Source organism: Rhinopithecus bieti, unplaced genomic scaffold (assembly GCF_001698545.2).
Source record: "Rhinopithecus bieti isolate Rb0 unplaced genomic scaffold, ASM169854v2 scaffold_6481, whole genome shotgun sequence".
In the NCBI taxonomy this organism is placed as follows: domain Eukaryota; kingdom Metazoa; phylum Chordata; class Mammalia; order Primates; family Cercopithecidae; genus Rhinopithecus; species Rhinopithecus bieti.
Window position 1 is genome coordinate 3,010,441 of NW_016805314.1, and position 17,567 is coordinate 3,028,007.

At 44.1% G+C, this 17,567-nt stretch overlaps 1 protein-coding gene across 2 annotated transcripts in view; it reads right to left on the reverse strand.

The window, feature by feature from the left end:
- Nucleotides 1-17,567, reverse strand: part of OPCML (opioid binding protein/cell adhesion molecule like) — a 1,180,847-nt gene that overhangs the window by 901,258 nt on the left and 262,022 nt on the right. The gene's annotated exons all lie outside the window — the stretch shown is intronic.

Here is a 17,567-nt window from a genome sequence, read left to right on the forward strand (position 1 = left end):
AGAGTACCAGGCCTTTGGACTGCAAAAGCGACCCATGTGAGCCAGGGTGCACCCCCAAGAACCAGTGAGGTACTGGGGGCCAGGAATCAGCTCCAATGGCACCCACCAAACCCCACTCCCAAGTCCTGCAGCACCCGGAGGAGCTGAGGAACTAACCCCACAGCCCTCAACAAGTTCCCACCATCTCATGAAGCCTCTCCATGAAAGGTCAAGGTCAAGATTGTAATAATGTGGGTCCATTATGTTCTTTCTCTTGCAGAACCGAAGTTCAGGAGACAGAAGCTTTTTTTTTTTTTTTTTTTTGTAGAAACTATGTTTTAAAATTAATCAGTGAAATTTCCTCCTAGATTTTCAGTAGTCCCTCAAGGGATGTGCTAAGCCAGAAGCTGAAGAGAGAGGGCCTGTTCCTTCTGCAGGAAGAAGGAGCCCTCTTTCCTAAAATCAGGGCCACTTCCTATCCGGAGGGCCCTTGGTCTTGGCAATGCTTGACTGCTTTAAGAGGGAATTGTCGCATTGCAAGCCAATTTCCATCATTATCAAAGGAATCTTGCAATCAGGAAAAGATCTCACGAGTGTGAGCAATTGTAAGACCACGGGTGAGATCTGCAGTGTGCATAAGTTTATTACTACTTTGAAATTCGTGTTAGACCTTTCGAAAGCACACAACATCGTGATATAATTTTTACTATTATACATGTAATATACAAATACATTAAAACATATTTGCACACATACATATATTTGTCTATCTAGTTCTATCTATATCTGTGTCTGTATTCAGCACTAAGACAAGCACACATCAGTCTTTGTTCAAAGTCTGTCATCCCCACAGCCAAAGTCTTAACAGGTGGTAGTTCCCGGAATCATTTATTCACATGTTCATGACTGAGCACTTGTCATGGACTGAATTGTGTCCTCTCGTCCCCTGAGAAAAACTGTGTTGAAGTCCTATTCCCTGGTCCCTCAGACCAAGAACTGATTTGGCTATAGAGTCTTGGCAGATGTGATTAGTTCCTGTAAGGTCATACTGGAATAGGGTGGGCTCTTAATCCAATATGACTTGTGCCCTTGTAAGAAAACGAGAAAAGACACAGAGACAGAGACGTGTGACGGAAGAAGGTCCTGGGACAACACAGGCAGGGACTGAAGTGCTGAGCCCACAAGCCAACGAACACCAGGATATTCAATGAAACACCAGACATGGGAAGACTCAAAGAGGGAGGTTTCTGAGGCGTCATGGCCCTGCCAGTGCCCTGGTTTTGAACCTATGCCCTTTGGCTTTGTGAAACAATCACCTCTGTTGTTTGAAGTTCCCTGGTTGCGAAAACCCTGGGAAACCAGCACAACCCCTCGGTGCTGGGCTTGGGGAGGGTGTGCGACTAAAGTGACTGCCCCCGCTTCCAGGAGCACAGGATCCAGTTGATGCTATGGCCAGGCGGCCTCTACATAACCATCCCATCTTGAGCCACGATCTTTTACAAAGAATTAATTAGTCAAGTTTAACAGAGTTCTCCCTTGGAATTTCTCCTTCAAATGCTATAGAAGACAAAGAGCCAGAGAGATAAACGCAAAGTATAGTTCAGCTGGAAAGCTCGAGACTTTCTGTTTCTCAGGAAACCTGGGTGTCGTTTATATTAATTTGCCTTTGGGACATTTAGATTTTGTTTTTTGAGTGGATGTCTCTTATCCTTAGGGTTAGAGTGGCAGCTATGATTTTAGATGCCTCAGGATCATTTTTGGGTCTGGCCACAATTAACAATTAAATTGATTTACTGACAAGCACCCTTCAGCTTCCTGGTGAGTTTGCTTGGCAGAATCCCAGCAAAGGGAGTGGAAGGCTGGGTAAATATTGGGTAAATTGGATCAATTGTCAACAGCCTACCTGGATTGTGCCAACTGGGAGATCCTCTTTTTCTTAAAAAACTATGTGTTTCCTGCATAACCTAGATATCTTGTAACAGAAATTCCAGACGTTGGGGATTTATAGATCAGTAAAATTTAAAAGAAAAGAAAGGGCAGAAGTTCAGTGCCAATTTGTTTTTATTTTACCAAGTATAAGTGTCTACTTCTTCTCATCGTTAATTCTTAAAAATTAAGGGTGCATTTTAATTCTATAGAGAGAGAGGATATAATTTCAGAAAGCACAGCTGTTGGCGCGATGGCCCCTCTGGCTTTGTCCTCCTAATTTTTTTCTTTCCTCACAGGCGCGGGGCTTCATTACCGGCCAGCGTCGTCATGGGTCAGCATTTTGAAACCACTGACCTAGAGAATGTTATCACTATCCATCTTGCTTTGCCTCTACAAATACGGATATGAGCTCTAGCCCCCACCAGAGAATGACAAGTTAAGATTAATATACCGCAGTGGAAAATATTAACTTCTGCCAGCTGGACACTAAGAGCACGGGAGCTGCGGATCTGTTTATTCACCATTGTGTCCCTAGCGCCCAGAAAAGTGCCTGGCACATGGGTATTCAATAGACATTTGTTGAGGAGGGGACAAGAGGGTATTGTATGAGTAACTGTGGAAGTTACTACCTCTCCTTCCTTGACTCAAACCTATGTCATTTGACCACTCAAACTCTTATCTTTTTTATCCTCACATATTTTATGCTGTCTCCTCCTGCTCCTCATCAATGAGTGAATGTATTCATTCACTGTAGAGGTTGAATGAATAGAAAACAAGGATAATGAAATAGAAAACAAAAAAAGAGAGATGGTTAGAGAATGAATGGTGGCCAGAGACCCAAAAATAAATTAATCCCCAGATTCAGTATAAAAAATGACTTCTCAGAAATCAGCAACGATTTGGGGATATACGAATCATGGAAAATATGTCTTTCTTTTGCAGGAAATATTTTTTATTAGTGGCAAAGAGGGAAAATGAGGGAAAGATAGAATCTCTGGGTTTGTTTCTTCCTTCTTTATATAGAAAAATTTAGACCTGAGCATATTTACAGGTAGAAGTAAGGAATCGTGGAAGAGGTTGAAGATTTAGAAGTGAGAAAGAACAGAGAACCTGAAGGAGCTGGATGAGCCAAGAGCAAGGCAGAAAAGGAAGGGGGCAAAGCGGGGAGGTTCTTCGGACTTCACTCTCAGGAGTAGGCAGTGGGGTCAACTCTGGGCAGGAAGGGTAGAGGGTGAGGTTTGCAACAGCCATGCGTACAATGCCGGAGGGAGCAAAACCTACCCAAATGTGTCGATATGATTTGGAGCATACTTGTTAATAAAATGTAGGTGCTCCATATACATCCAAATGCATAATACTGAAAAACAAATTCTGACCTTGGCAACTCTGACATGCTGTACAAATAAAATGAAAAATCTGACATTATTTTGAAATCTGATGATCAAATCTAGAGACCTTTTATTTTCCATTTTTCTCAGTCTCTCTGGAGTATCTGAAACTGTTGGTTGTCTTCTTGAAATGCACTTCTCCCATGATGCCAATTCTATTAAACCACCCAAGTTTGTTTTTATAACTTGTATGACAGTTCTTTTTCTTTATCCACCCCTTCCCCAGCGACTTTGCCCCAATAATTTTACTCTAACTTAAGATCTTTGAAAGACTTCATCCATTTCAATGGCCTCACTTATTTCTTCTGTGCAGAAGACTTCCAAATGTTTCTGAAACTTCAGACATAGTTCCAATAGTTTATAGATGGACAAACACAGATATAGATGCTCTGTTGGTATTTCAAATGTATCGACTCTTTTACGTTAGCCACAAAACATATTCTACTTCCTTGCATCCTTAATTTTGTTTACTGTAACATGCTCAGAATCCTCCCCTCCCTCTCCAGGCTCAGCTACTCAGGAGACGAAGACTTACTCATCCCAGACTCCTTTCTGTCCTTGAGTCACTCCTTACTTCCAAATATGTGTCACATCCAGCCATCTCCTTTTAGCCCACGACTAGTCCCCTAACTCAGACAGCACAGATGCAGTCAAATAGCTTCCCTGTTCTAAAGTTCTTGTTTTCTTAACAATTTGGTTTTTAGGGAAGAAAGAAAATGTGCCAATTGATTAACATGAGTCATTGAGAGTCAAACATTTTATAGAAAATAAAACTCATTCCTTCAGGTGTAAAAAATAAAAAACACCCACAAAACAAACATTTTAGGCATCTATGCATTCATTAATTTTTACGTTAGTTTAGGCATTTGGGTTTCTTCCAGATGAAACTAAAATCTCATGCAGAAAAGATGCTGCAACATCTCTGTTGCTGTCTGGCCATCCGAGCCTGGACAATGGCCTCTTCCACTTCCAGATCATTCACCTTTAAGTTATGCGGGGTCAGGTGAGCAGGAAAGACAACTGGATGATTACTCATCTTATGTATTCCTTTCAGATCCAGTATATGTATCCAGTGTGTGTGTGTGTGTGTGTACATATATATATACATACACATACACATATATGTGTGTGTGTGAGTATATGTATTACAGGCCTCAAATAACAGGCACTCACAAGTATAGTATAGGATATTACATACAGTGTAGTTAGACATCGCTATTGCTACATATGATAGCTAATACACGCCATTCATATATGTACACACATGTTATATGTATGTAATATATGTATATTAGATGCATGTATATAATATATATACATATATGTAATATAAGTACTTTGCTCATCTCATCAGAAACCCCATAAGATAGGCATTATTGTCCCTATTTTATAGGGGAGGAAAATGAGACTAAGAGACATGGAGTAACTAGTTGCCCAAGGTCACTCCGCCAGGATTTGGCAGAGGCAGGACTGAAGCACGTAGCCTTACTCCAGGTTAATGGCTATTTCTGGAATGCCTCAGCAGCCCTTTTAAATTCTGTGGTCTGCAAGTGAGATTCTATCAGCACCGGAATTCTGGAAGTGAGCCAGGGACACCTTGGTCTGATTATCTGTTGTCCCACTGTAGTGTATGTTCAGCCTCCACCGTGACGGGCTCTTTTAAGTCTGCTTGAAGATCAGGCTTGGATCTCTTGGCATGGGAAGCACCCAAATGCCACGACTAGAGAGAGTGAAACCACGAGTACTGATTTCTGTCTTTGGGGCCCTATGAAAACCAGCCCAAAGACAGCTGGAAATGAAGAAAATGTGCAATGACTAGGGTTTTGGGGTTTTCTTTTTCTTTTTTGGGGGGTTATTGTTTGGTTTTGCTTTCCCTCAAAAAACTTAAGGTACTTTATAAATCTCTTCGCAGATACATGAGAATGAAAAGTAATATCAATGAAATGATAATTCTATAAATCTGTGGGGCCAGTGGCATTTGATGCACCTTTCTCATTGTCAGCTTGGACTCATTCTTCTCTCCTTAGGTTCTTATGAGGGAATCTCTGCTTACCCATTTGTGTGTCTATGGTGGGGGGAGCGGGAGGTGAGAGGGTACAAGAGGAGGAAATTGAAATGAGAGGCTATACCACTAGATGTGTGAGTTTCATTCTGGAGATAGTAGGAAGCCCAATTTTAGCTAAAGATTCAAGCTATATTCTCTAATTTGATACAAGTAGTAATAAATTTCATCTTTTTATTTGTTTGATTAAAAAAAAATCTGTTGGCCACCTACTCAATTGATTCCAGATTCAGTGTTGAGGAATAAAATGGTATGGTTAATGGTCCTAACTCAACTCTCATAGAAATTTCATGAAGTCTATATTATCCTCATTTTACAGATGAGAAAACTGAGACTTCCAGCCTTTAAGTAACTTGACCACTTTCATGTGCCTAATCGAGAGGAGAACAGGAATTACATCCCGGGCATGTTCAGCTCCAAAGCCTGTGCAATCACCCGCAGAATTACAACGCTGGTGCTTAAACCTGGGTGATTTCACAGAATCAGGGTCTTGTTCTCCAGACCTTGCCACACTACTAGTCCACGGCTGATAGGAAGAACTGACGATAGAATGTCGGTGTTTCCAAACCTGGGCTTTCAGTCATTTGACAGTAAATACGTAAGCAGCAATCTCCCCTCCTTAAATGCATTCACACAGATAATTTTACATGTCCCAATCTCCCCATCTCACAAATCATCATCATGTTGTGGTTAAATGATCCCCGGTGCTCTGATCCTCTCAGAATAGGTCATTTCTTTTTCAGGTGTTTATTCATGCAACAAAATGCCTGATGCTGCTCTCTGAAAGCACAGAGGTATGGCCAGGGTTCAGTGCTATGAGCCTCCCAAGCAACCCTGGGCAGCTTAGCACAAATGGACCTACAATCCAACATTAATTTCCTGTCTTCCATTCTGAGGACTCCTGATAAGCAGCTGTCTGGCTAAGGACCGCAGGCAGAATCAGTCTCTGGTCTTAGCAAACTCACTACTTTGTTCCCCTCTGCCAGAGTTCCCTGCAGCTACAGTTGCCCAGAGCTAAGGACACCTCTCAGAGCAGTTTTCAGACACGGCCCCTCCCGCTCTCCACCTCCACCCCATGCCCAGCTGCTGCTGGTGTCTCTGCCAGCCTGGCCATCCACCTCTTCAGAGAATCTCAATGCATTACTGAAATATGTCTTTCCACAGCAGGCAGAGAAATGAACAATTTTCCTATATCAATTATTTCCCTTTGTTAAGCAAAGAAATAAAAAAACAACTCTACTCATAAAGAATAAGAAAGGAATCCAAATTAATTTTTAAATTTATTTTTCTCTCAAGATTTAGTAGATAGTGGTGTAAATACTGGTGCACAAGGAATTAATTGCTTATTGGTGAGGAAATAGTGATAGAGGCAATACATATGCCTCTCTTCTTCAACCACTCTCCCAGCCCTCAATCCAGATAAAAATAAGAGCAGGACTAACAGGATGAGAAGTGGATTTGGACAGGGAAGAAGTATTTATTGAACCTAAACAGTTGCATTGTGTATGAGCATTGGGAGTGCAGAGTGAAGACGGATATGGCCTCTGTTCTCAATGAGTTTGTAATCATCAGGCAAAATAGTTGTACCCTCCTAGATTTGCATGTAAAACCACTCTCTCTGTTTCATTGTATCTTTCCATTTACTTAAGGCTTGCAAATAAATTTTGTCTCTTTACCAGCCTGTCCTTTTCTCTCCTTAGAAAGAGTATGTTCAGAATTTTGCATAATCTTAGAAGTATCTATGGCGGTTTGAGAATACAAACACCATTAGATGTTGCAGTAGGAAAAAATGTTGAGCAGGAACCATTCAGAATTATTCTTCACCTCCGGCAAAGGAGAAAGTGGTTTCAAAGTGGTTTGAAAGAACTAACAGATCTTCTGTCACCTCAGCTAAAATTTCAATTGCCAGATTGCTTTCACGGAACACTTCATTAGGGACACCGACTTTGCCCTCCCCACTTTAAATTTTAAGACAAAATCAAATCCCCTAACATTTGTGCATCTCTCCAGAGCAACACCTAACATCAACTCTGTTGACTGTCAATTGCTTGAGGTACTATGTGTGAATAATTGCATGTCCTGTGTCTTGCATTTAGCAGGAGATTCATATGCATTTCAGGAAGGGGAGGAGACAAAATAATGACAGTGCACATGTAATATGACTTTGTTAGTATAAGCTGGTATCCTGGTTGCATAAAAACAATGAGGCCTCTTAGATCTTTCTTGATCCATTGTAACTGCCAGGCTTATGATACTAAGAGTGGTATTTCAAGGAAGTGAGGACTTCCTGTGACTTGGGATCAGCTGGTAACCAGAATGGCAAATGGTGAGAAAGAAAGAGTTTTCATGAAGAGCAATGAGAGAGTGGTGGTTAGGTACTGCCCCTTGGTACCTTTCCTCATTGTCCTAACGTTCTCATCCCTTAGGGAAGATTATCCCAGCCTGGTAGCTCAAGAGTTTCAACAGAGAAACTGGAAAAATTGTCTGAATAAGAGAACTGACACTTGTGGGCTGATCTGTCCTGCAGACTGTCCCTCACTGGGCATCACCCCTCGCTCTAGAGATACTTTGGAAAGCTTGGAAAGGGGGAAGCCCTGCTTGAAGAGACAAACCATGGCCCCATCTGATATGGTGATATAGTTTGGATACTTGTCACCTCCAAACCTCATGTTGAACTGTGATCCCCAATGTTGGAGGTGGGGCCTGGTGGGAGGGGTTTTGATCATGAGAATAGATCCCTCATGAATGGCTTGGTGCTGTTCTCAAGGTAATATGGAGTTCTTGCTCTGAGCTGATATGAGATCTGGTTGTTTAAAAGAGTGTGGCATTCCCCTACATCTGTTGCTCCTGCTCTTGTCATGTGACATGCTGGGTCCCTGTCACCTTCTGCCATGACTTGTAAATTCCTCAGACCTTCACCAGAAGCAGATGCCAGCACCACACTTCCTGTACAGCCTGCAGAACCATGAACCAATTAAACCTCTTTTCTTTATCAATTACCCAGCCTCAGATATTCCTTTACAGAGATGCAAAAATGAACTAACACATAAAATTTGGTACCAAGGAGTGGGGTGTTGGCATAGATACACCTGAAAATGTGAACGCAGCTCTGGAACTGGGTAACAAGCAGAAGTTGGAAGAGTGTAGAGGGCTCTGAAGAAGACAGGAAGATGAGGAGAAGTTTGGAACTTCCTAGAGACTAGTTGAGTGGTTGTGACCAAAATGCTGGTAGAAATAAGGACAGTAAAATTCAGGCCTTTAATGATCTCAGGTGGAAATAATGAACTTACTGGAAAACTGCTGTAAAGGTCACCCTTTGTAAAGTTACACCTTAGCAAAGAGCTTGACCACACAGTATCCACATCCTAGGGATCTGGGAAAGGCTGAACTTAAGAGTGATAACTCCCAGTATCTGGCAGAAGAAATTTCTAAGCAGCAAAGCATTCAAGAAGTGGTGTGGCTGCCTTTAATGGCCAAGAATCAGATTTGGGAGCAAAAAATAAAAAAGACTTAAATTTGTAACTTATATCTAAAAGGGAAGCAGAGAGTAAAAGTAAGTTTGCAGCCTAGCCCTGTGGTAGAGAAGGAACCCAGGCAGGTTGTGGAGCAACCACTTGCAGAGAGATTTACATGACTAAAAGGGAGCCAAGGCATTTCAAAAGTCTTTGGGACAGCCCTTCCCATCACAGACCCAGAGGCTTAGGAGAAAAGAATGGTTTCAGGAGCCGGGTCCAAGACCCCATTGCCCTGAGCAATCTCCAGACATTGCTTCCCACATCCTGGCTGCTCCAGCTCCAGTTGTGGCTCTAAGGGCCCTAGGTACAGCTCTGACCACTACTCCAGACAGTACAGGCCATAAGCCTTGGCAGCTTGCTCATGGTGTTAAGTCAGCAGGCTCACAGAATGCAAGCATGAAGGAAGCTTGGCAGCTTCCTCCGAGATTTCAGAGGATGTCTGGGAAAGCCTGGGTGCCCAGGCAGAAGCTTGCCACAGTGATGGAGCACTCACAGAGAACCTCTACCAGGGCAGTGCAGAGGGAGGGGAAATAGGGGGATGAAGCCCCCATGCAGAGTTTCTACCAGGGAACTGCCTAGTGGAGTTGTGGGAAGAGGGCCACCACCCTCCAGACCCCAGAATGATGAAGCCATGAGCAGCTTGCCTGTTGAGTTTGGAAAAGCCACAGGTACTCAACTCCAACCTGTGAGAGCAGCCACAGGGTCTGCACCCTGCAAAGCCACAGAAGCAGAGTCTCCTAAAGGCCTTAGAGTCCACCCATTGCAGCAGTGTGACTTGGATATGGGACATGGAGTCAAAGGAGGTTATACTGGAGCTTTAAGGTTTAATAACTGCTGGGTTTGAGACTTGTGTGTAGTCTATTGCCCCTTCCTTTTGGCCAATTTCTCCATTTTGGAACAGAAACGTTTACCCAATGCCTGTATCATCATTGTGTCTTGGAAGTAATTAACTTCGTTCGATTTTATAGGCTCATAGGCAGAAGAAGGTAAGTCTCAGATGAGACTTAGGACTTTGGACTTGATGTTGGAATGAGTTAAGGCTTTGAGGCACTGTTGGGAAGAAGTGACTGTATTTTGCAGCGTGAGAAGAACATGATATTTTGGGGGTAGGGAAGGGGCAGAATAATGCAGTTTAGATGTTTATCCCCTTCCAAATCTCACGTTGAAATGTGACCTCTAATGTTGCAGATGGGGCCTGGTGGGAGGCGTTTGGGTCACCGGGGCAGACCCTTCGTGAATGGCTTGGTGCCTTCCCCACAGTAATGAATGGTAATGAGTTGTTTACCATTACCAACCATGAGATCCGGTTATTTAAAAGAGTGTGTCCTGGCTAACCCGGTGAAACCCCATCTCTACTAAAAAAAATACAAAAAACTAGCCAGGCAAGGTGGCGGGCACCTGTAGTCCCAGCTACAGGCTGGGACAGGAGAATGGCGTAAACCCGGGAGGCAGAGCTTGCAGTGAGCTAAGATCCGGCCACTGCGCTCCAGCCTGGGTGACAGAGTGAGACTCCATCTCAAAAAAAAAAAAAAAAAAAAAAAAAAAAATGTGGTACCTCCCTCACTCCTTGTTCCCATTCCTGCCATGTGACACACCTGCCCCCACCCCACCCCACTACTTAGCTCTCTGCTGTGATTGGAAGCTTCCTGAGGCCCTTACCAGAAGCTGAGCAGATACTGGCACCATGCTTCCTGTAAAGCCTGCAGAACCATGAGCCAGTGAAAGCTCTTTTCTTTATAAATTACCCAGCCAAAGGTATTTGTTTACAGTGACACAAAAACGGACAAATACATGTGGTCACCCTCACAGTCAGCATTCTAACTGTTCTCGGGGCCAGATGGGTTTGCCCTTTAGCATAGATCAAAGAGGAATGCCAATCCCAAACCACAAGGTAACTCCACCAGATAAATTTTAAAATGGAAGTTGGGGGAATAGGCCCTAGTATATGAGCTTCATTTTGCTGGAGGTAATGTTTTGGGATCGTTCTATGGGCCTTATGCCTTAGAAAACCCACTTTCTGATCTGGACTCAGCTTCACATACCTGTGAGCCTTAAGGAAACCACCAGCTTCCAGCTGGCCTGACACTCTCCTGGATCGCTTCTCCACTAATACCTAAAAGTCAAACCCTAAAACACCTTCTTACTTTGTCACTTTCTGCCAGCAGTAATCAGCCAAGCTCTTTTACCAAAATGGAGAATCACTGGAAATATTAACAGAAGATGTCAATATATTAAGCCGTGTGGCCTTTTCCTTTTCTGAGAATATTTCATGTCTTTATGTTCTTACATTGAGAAAAACCTGGTCTGTGCCAATCTACATCAAATGGAAAAGGGCGGTAAGAGGGAGGATAACCCAAACCCAACCTATGCTGCAGCTCTTTCAAATGGCAGGCTCATTATGACCCAGTGCCTGACAGCCTCAGGATGGCCTGTCTCATCAGGGGCCCCTCGGGCTGTTGCAAGTTCTCACACACAGCTCTGTGTCCTGAGAATCACAGCAGGTCTTGGCAGTGGACACTGAAAATGTCAGAAAGCAAAAGCAGATGTTTGGGAGAACTCACTGTGAGCTGGGAAGAGCACGTGCAATGTTTGCGGCACAAACAAATCAACCAACAACCACAAGACGACCTGCCTTCTTAGCGAGACAGCACAAGTGAAAAGGAGAAGAGAGGGATGGGAAGGGAAGGGTGGGAACAAGTGGGAAGGGAGTCAGGCTTTTACTCAAGGGAAACTGGGATACTGAGAATTTGGCTTCGTTCATTTAGCTAGCATTTTACTTATTACCATCTCATGGTACTAGGCACAGAAAATGTAAATGTGAACAAGGAACAGTAGCACACTGCAGAGTAAAGACCATTGACCTTAGAACAGAACACACATTTAAGTCTTGGTTTTTAGCATTCACCAGTGGTGATTTTGGGTAATGAAAACATTCAGAGCCTCAGTTTCATCATATGCAAAATAGGGATAATAATACGGTCTCACGAAATCATTTGAAGATTTAAATGAGCTATTATAAGTAGAATGCCAGCTATATAGCAGGAACACCCTAAATGGAAAAGGTAGACATGTTCTTGCTTTAGGAGAACTTGGGGTCTGGGGGCAGTGAGGGTGGGGGTGAGGGGGGTCTTAATTGTATGCTGCAATTACTTACAGTTCTATATGCTATGAGATACATAAACGAATCAAATCAGAACACAAGAAGTGGGCTAATTAATTCTCCCTAGAGTAATGAGACACTTCATGAGGAAGGGAAACAAGGAGAATTCTAGACGAGAACACGAGACATGGAAGAGTATATTTGAAAGTAGAGGCGTGAGTCAAGCACAGTGTGTTTGTCCCATTTAGATGTCAACGGCTGAGCACAGGATTTGTGGGGAGGAGGGACATGCAGTGAACTAGACGAAGCTGAATGCAGGAAGAGTCACACATGGCAATTTAAGTTATCTGACTTCCCCTACCACAGGTAGTGACCAACCACTGAAGTCTTTTTCAGCCCTGCAGTGACCTTAGAAATACAACTCAGCTGGTATTTGGAGGATAAATTTGAATGGGAGCTGGATTGGAGGACAATCTTAGGAGACCCATACATGTGGAATCTTTGTTGTGCTGGTCTGTTTTAGTTGCTGTGATCCGTTATAATGCTTCATTTGAAACAGTATCAGGCCTAAGGAAGGGGCAGTGGCAGTGAGAATGGAGAGGAAGGGTAATATCAAAGGCATAGACTTCAGCTGTTAAAAGGAGCCAGCTAGGGAAGGAGTGCTACATCTCCAATTAACTGTGACCCATTTCTGATAATGCTCCTCATTAACATAGCTTTGTTTATCTACGTATTTTAGAACTATTTATAAACTTTAAGAAACTTCTTTTCAGCTGAGTAACGATTTAACTCCTTAAAGAAGGTGTAGGAGATTTTGCCATTTTGTAAAATCCCTCCTAACTAATGGAAGCATGTTGGTACGCTGAATTCCTACCACTGTAAGGCCCTGCGCGTTCTGTGAGGCTGCCGTGCAAAGATGTGAACAGTAAAACGTACGGTCCTGCCTGGTAGGAGCTGACCAATTCACTGGAAAGACATAAACATACACCAAGTGCATGGAGCAGTTCAGAAGATAATTGACAACTCAAAATCACAGCACAAGTTCCACAGAAATACGAAGAAAGAGAAATGGTGGAGAGGCAGTTTTCCTTGAAAGGGGGAGACAAGTCAGGGTGTTCCAGGGCAGGTAGACTTGGATAGAACCAGCCTCCTTCTGCCCCACCCAGCCCCTGGCTTCTAAATCCACGTCTCCAGACACACTGTGAAAAAGTACTCACGTGGCCGGGCGCGGTGGGTCACGCCTGTAATCCCAGCACTTTGGGAGGCTGAGGCCGGCAGATCTCGGGGTCAGGAGATCGAGACCATCCTGGCTAACATGGTGAAACCCCGTCTCTACTAAAAACACAAAAAAATTAGCCCAGTGTGGTGGTGGGCGCCTGTAATCCCAGCTACTTGGGAGGCTGAGGCAGGAGAATGGCACGAACCCATGAGGCAGAGCTTGCAGTGAGCGGAGATCATGTCACTGCACTCCAGCCTGGGTGACAGCATGAGACTCCGTCTCAAAAAAAAAAAAAAGAAAAAAAGTACTCACCTAAGAAGATGCCATATTCACGACAACCTCATGTTCATTTGATTCCTCACTGATTAATGTCTGAATATCGTATATTTTGTTCACAAACTGATCGAGTCTTGTGGGCAGTGGCCTCAGCGGTCTTGTTGCTCATTTATTCTTGGTGTGATTCACTTGCTGGTCAATAAGATTGGAGCCTGACCATCTACTTGCACTAACTTCAAGAATGTGGAGGAGACAGATGCATTTCTAAATAAAATGAACTTGAGCACTCCAAAATCCATGAATAACAGGAACAACATTGATTTTAAAAGAGCTACAGAAAACTATGCTGGATAAATAATAATTGCATAAATGAACCGGTCGATCATTAGTTGTTGAGCACCTACCCTATGTGAGGCACTGTGCAGAGGAAGTTTGGATGATTTAGAAAAAGTGAAATGTATCACTGAGAGAACCAAAGGGCAAGGGCAAGATCTTGGTCATCTTGCACAGTGCCTGGAAGGAGATGGGCGAGGCTGTGGACAGAAGAAGATGAGATACAAAGAGAAACACTAGTGAGAGCAATTCCTGGGCCTTCGTTTCCGACTGCAGACCAGAGCTTTCCTACAGAAATGTAATATCATGGCTGTATTACCTTGGCTCATTTTTTCCCCATATATATAATTTTAAGTGTTCTAGAGGTCACATTTTAAAAAGCAAAAAAGATAAAGCAAAATTATTTTTAATTTAACCGAACGTATTCAAAATATTTTTTTAATTCTTTTTTTTTCTCACTATCTTGCCCAGGCTGGTCTCAAACTCCTGGCTTCATGGCCTTCTCTCACCTTGGCCTCCTGAAGTGCTGGGATTATAGCCATGAGCCACAGCAAGTGGGCAAAATATTATGTCAGCATGCACAGGAGCCAGATTTTAGCTGTTTGATAGCCCCCTGAGGCTCGTGCCCACTAGACTGGAAACAGTAACTATAGATACTGACTCTGATCTCTTTCACAGGAATGTTCAGAAAAAAAAAAAGACCAACAAATAAACAGATAAGTAGACAAAAATTGGTGTGAACCAGTGTGTATAGAAGAGGCATGCACAATGGGCTGCAGAGCCTGGGGCAGGGACTCCCAGCAGACAGGCAGAACCAGGGAAGGCTTCTGGAGAGACCCCTGAGGCAGGCAGGACTTTCCAGGTCAGCAGGGGACGCTGCAGGAAAGGAGGCAGAGACCAGCGTGAGACTCAGGCAGGGCTGGCTATTCCAAGAGCCGTCCAGGTCCCATGAAGGAAAACTGGAGAAGGAGGAAATTGTCAGAGCCCAAGGAGCCTCTGCAGCTAGGCTCCTGAAGTTTGGATTGCATCCTTGAGGTATGGGGAGTGTTCCTGGTGTACTGGCTTCTGGCTCCCGCACCACTGCAGCCTTCTTGAGGACAGGCTCACAGCTGGCCATCTTTCTGTCCTGGCTGATGCTAACTATATGCTCTACTCCAGTTTAGCTCTTGCTCTGACTCCGCTTCCAAGGATGACAGCTGAGAACTTGGGGTGGATTCTAAGCATCTTATTTTGTGTACTTGATAGCAGTGCAGCTTCCTGTGGTGAATGAAGATGCTAAAGATGTGAGCCACTGTGAGAAATTCTCTCTGAACCCTGTCCTTCCACAGGCTAAGATTGGCATGGAAAGAAGTGCTCTAAAAAGGCCCTGGGCAGGTACCGAGCCTACCTCCTGTTCTCTCTGTGGATCTCCCTGGACTTCTGCTTCCTGGAGACTCAGCAGGTTATGCTGGCCTGGAGATATTCCTGCTGGGATCTGTTCCACCATGAGACAACCTGTGGTCAAGTGGTCTGGCCCAGCATCTAAGCAATGGGTAAACTCCTTAAGCTACCAGGACCACAGTTTCTCAGCACTTGTTCTCCCAAAGTGGCATTTCCTCTGAAGTAGAGTGCTTCAGATAAAAGTAGAAGCAGACTCAACCACGAACCTGGAGAAACAGGAAATACGGACTGTTGCGGTGTAAGGCTACAGCTAACGTAAGAGGAGCTCTCTGCATCTGTGGTTCTCAAGCTGGGCTTGGTATTAAAATTATCTGGGAACTTTAGAAACCTATGGACACCCAGGTTCTACCTTGGATCCATTAAGTCAGAATCCCTTGGAGTGCTGAGGGAAAAGCCCGGAACACCACTGTTTTTGTTTCTTCAAATCTCCCAGGTGATTCTAGTGAATAGCTAGAATTGGGAGAAACCCCTGCTTTCTATGTTGGGGTTAGCTCAGGGAGGCCAACTGCACTGGGGTGTCGGCCAAAGGCCCATGGTAATTAAGAGCATGCATTTGCCTGACCTTGTTCCTTAGTGCACCTCTCTTGGGCATCTTGAGGGGTTGATAAGAAACAAGACAAGAATAGCCAGCACAGTGCTGGGTCCAACCCACTCAGGAATGCACGTGTGGAACTCTTAGAACACAGTCACAGACATGCAGGGAGAAACTGAGGGCCCAGGGACACGGGTGAGAAAGTCACAGCCATGATTTGGATGAGGAATAATATAGACCAGAATTATCCGAGGATTAGATGATGTGTTGCTTGTTTTTGTTGAAATGAGAGTATTGCAAATAATGGATTAGGTTGATACCATTTGTTTGTTCATTTGTTTGTTTTGGAAAATAAACCCCGATTTAGGAAACGTTCACATAAGAAATAAGGCAAATACTTATGATTCCTGACTTCTCCTTCATGTTTTGATAGCAATTTGATTTGATTTTAAAATTGACATACTAGTTTCACGCTATTCTCATCAGTACAGTCTTAGAGACCAGGGTTAGTTTGGTTGTTCTCCATTCACAGTTAAGGAAAGGGAGCCTGAGACGGGGGTGCTGAACTGAGCACACTGAGGTTACACAGTTAATGTTTAAGCCTGGACATGAGTTCCATTCTTGTTTCTTCTTCCTTGGTGTTGTAAAAATTATAAAGGCCCATGGACACCCACAGATAACCCTCTCTCCTCATCATATAACTGAAGGGTGCTGGTTCTGCACAGGTGCTGGGGGATTAACATCCATTTCCTCCCTGGGCTGTTCTGACCAGGCCATCTAATCACTGTGGAGGCAATTGAGGAACCCAGGAAGAAAACTTGACCATAGGCAAATCACAGAGAACGCCTTTCCCAGTGGAAAAACCCCCAGATCTTTTCCTTCCTAGCCCACTAAGAAAATCTGCTGAAATCTCCTCAAATTCCACAGTGACAAAGGCTGCATGCTTTTGAATGGGGCCCTACATGCAAGGAACATTCAGGAAAACCTGTGAGTGCAGCATTACAAAGTTCTGTCTCAGCAGCTACGCTGTTTTGCCCTGACATTCAGGTGTATCTGGGCACCTGTGGAGACCCAGAGGGTCGGGCAGCCAATGAGGGATGGTAGAGTCGCCATAGTTTTGTTCAACGAGAAAAGGCAAATGCTAGATTAGAGAGGTTACTCTCAGCAGAACATGGTGCCTATAATTCAGATCACCTCCTGGCCTGTACCTGAGCCCTAAGGTGACTTTGAGTGCAATCAATGAACAAATCAAAACTCCAAGAGGTAGTTTACTCTCCCCAGTATGGACCATCAGAAAGAAAAGACTAATGCCTCGAGGATGTTGGGGGACGGCATGTGATAGTAAGTGTGGCAGCAGCAAACAAGCCCAGGTCCCTGGGTGCATATAGGGCCAGTCTCCATAGTCAGAGGCACTGCAGGCACCAGCCTCAGAGGCCCCTGAGTGGCACCTGTGGCTGGTTTGGGATTGTGCCAGGAGACGTCACCAGACAACAGAAGGAGGAGAGTGAAAAATAACAGCCACCCCAGAAGCCAAGGAGCCCATTCCATGGACTACATGGGCAGCAGGCCCTGGCTTCCCAGAGCTATCTGGAAAGGATTTCAGAAGAGCTTCCATCCCCACTGAGTGGGTGGAGGCAGAGCTTGAGAATGCCTTGTCTGGAATCTTCTTCCAATTACTTTGAGCCCTGTGAGGCCACAGGAATGGAGTTTCAAGAAGAAGCTGCAGCTTACATTGTTACTCTCCCAGGGCCACTTAAATTGTGCTGAGTCTCAACTCCTCAAAGTCAAGGTGTG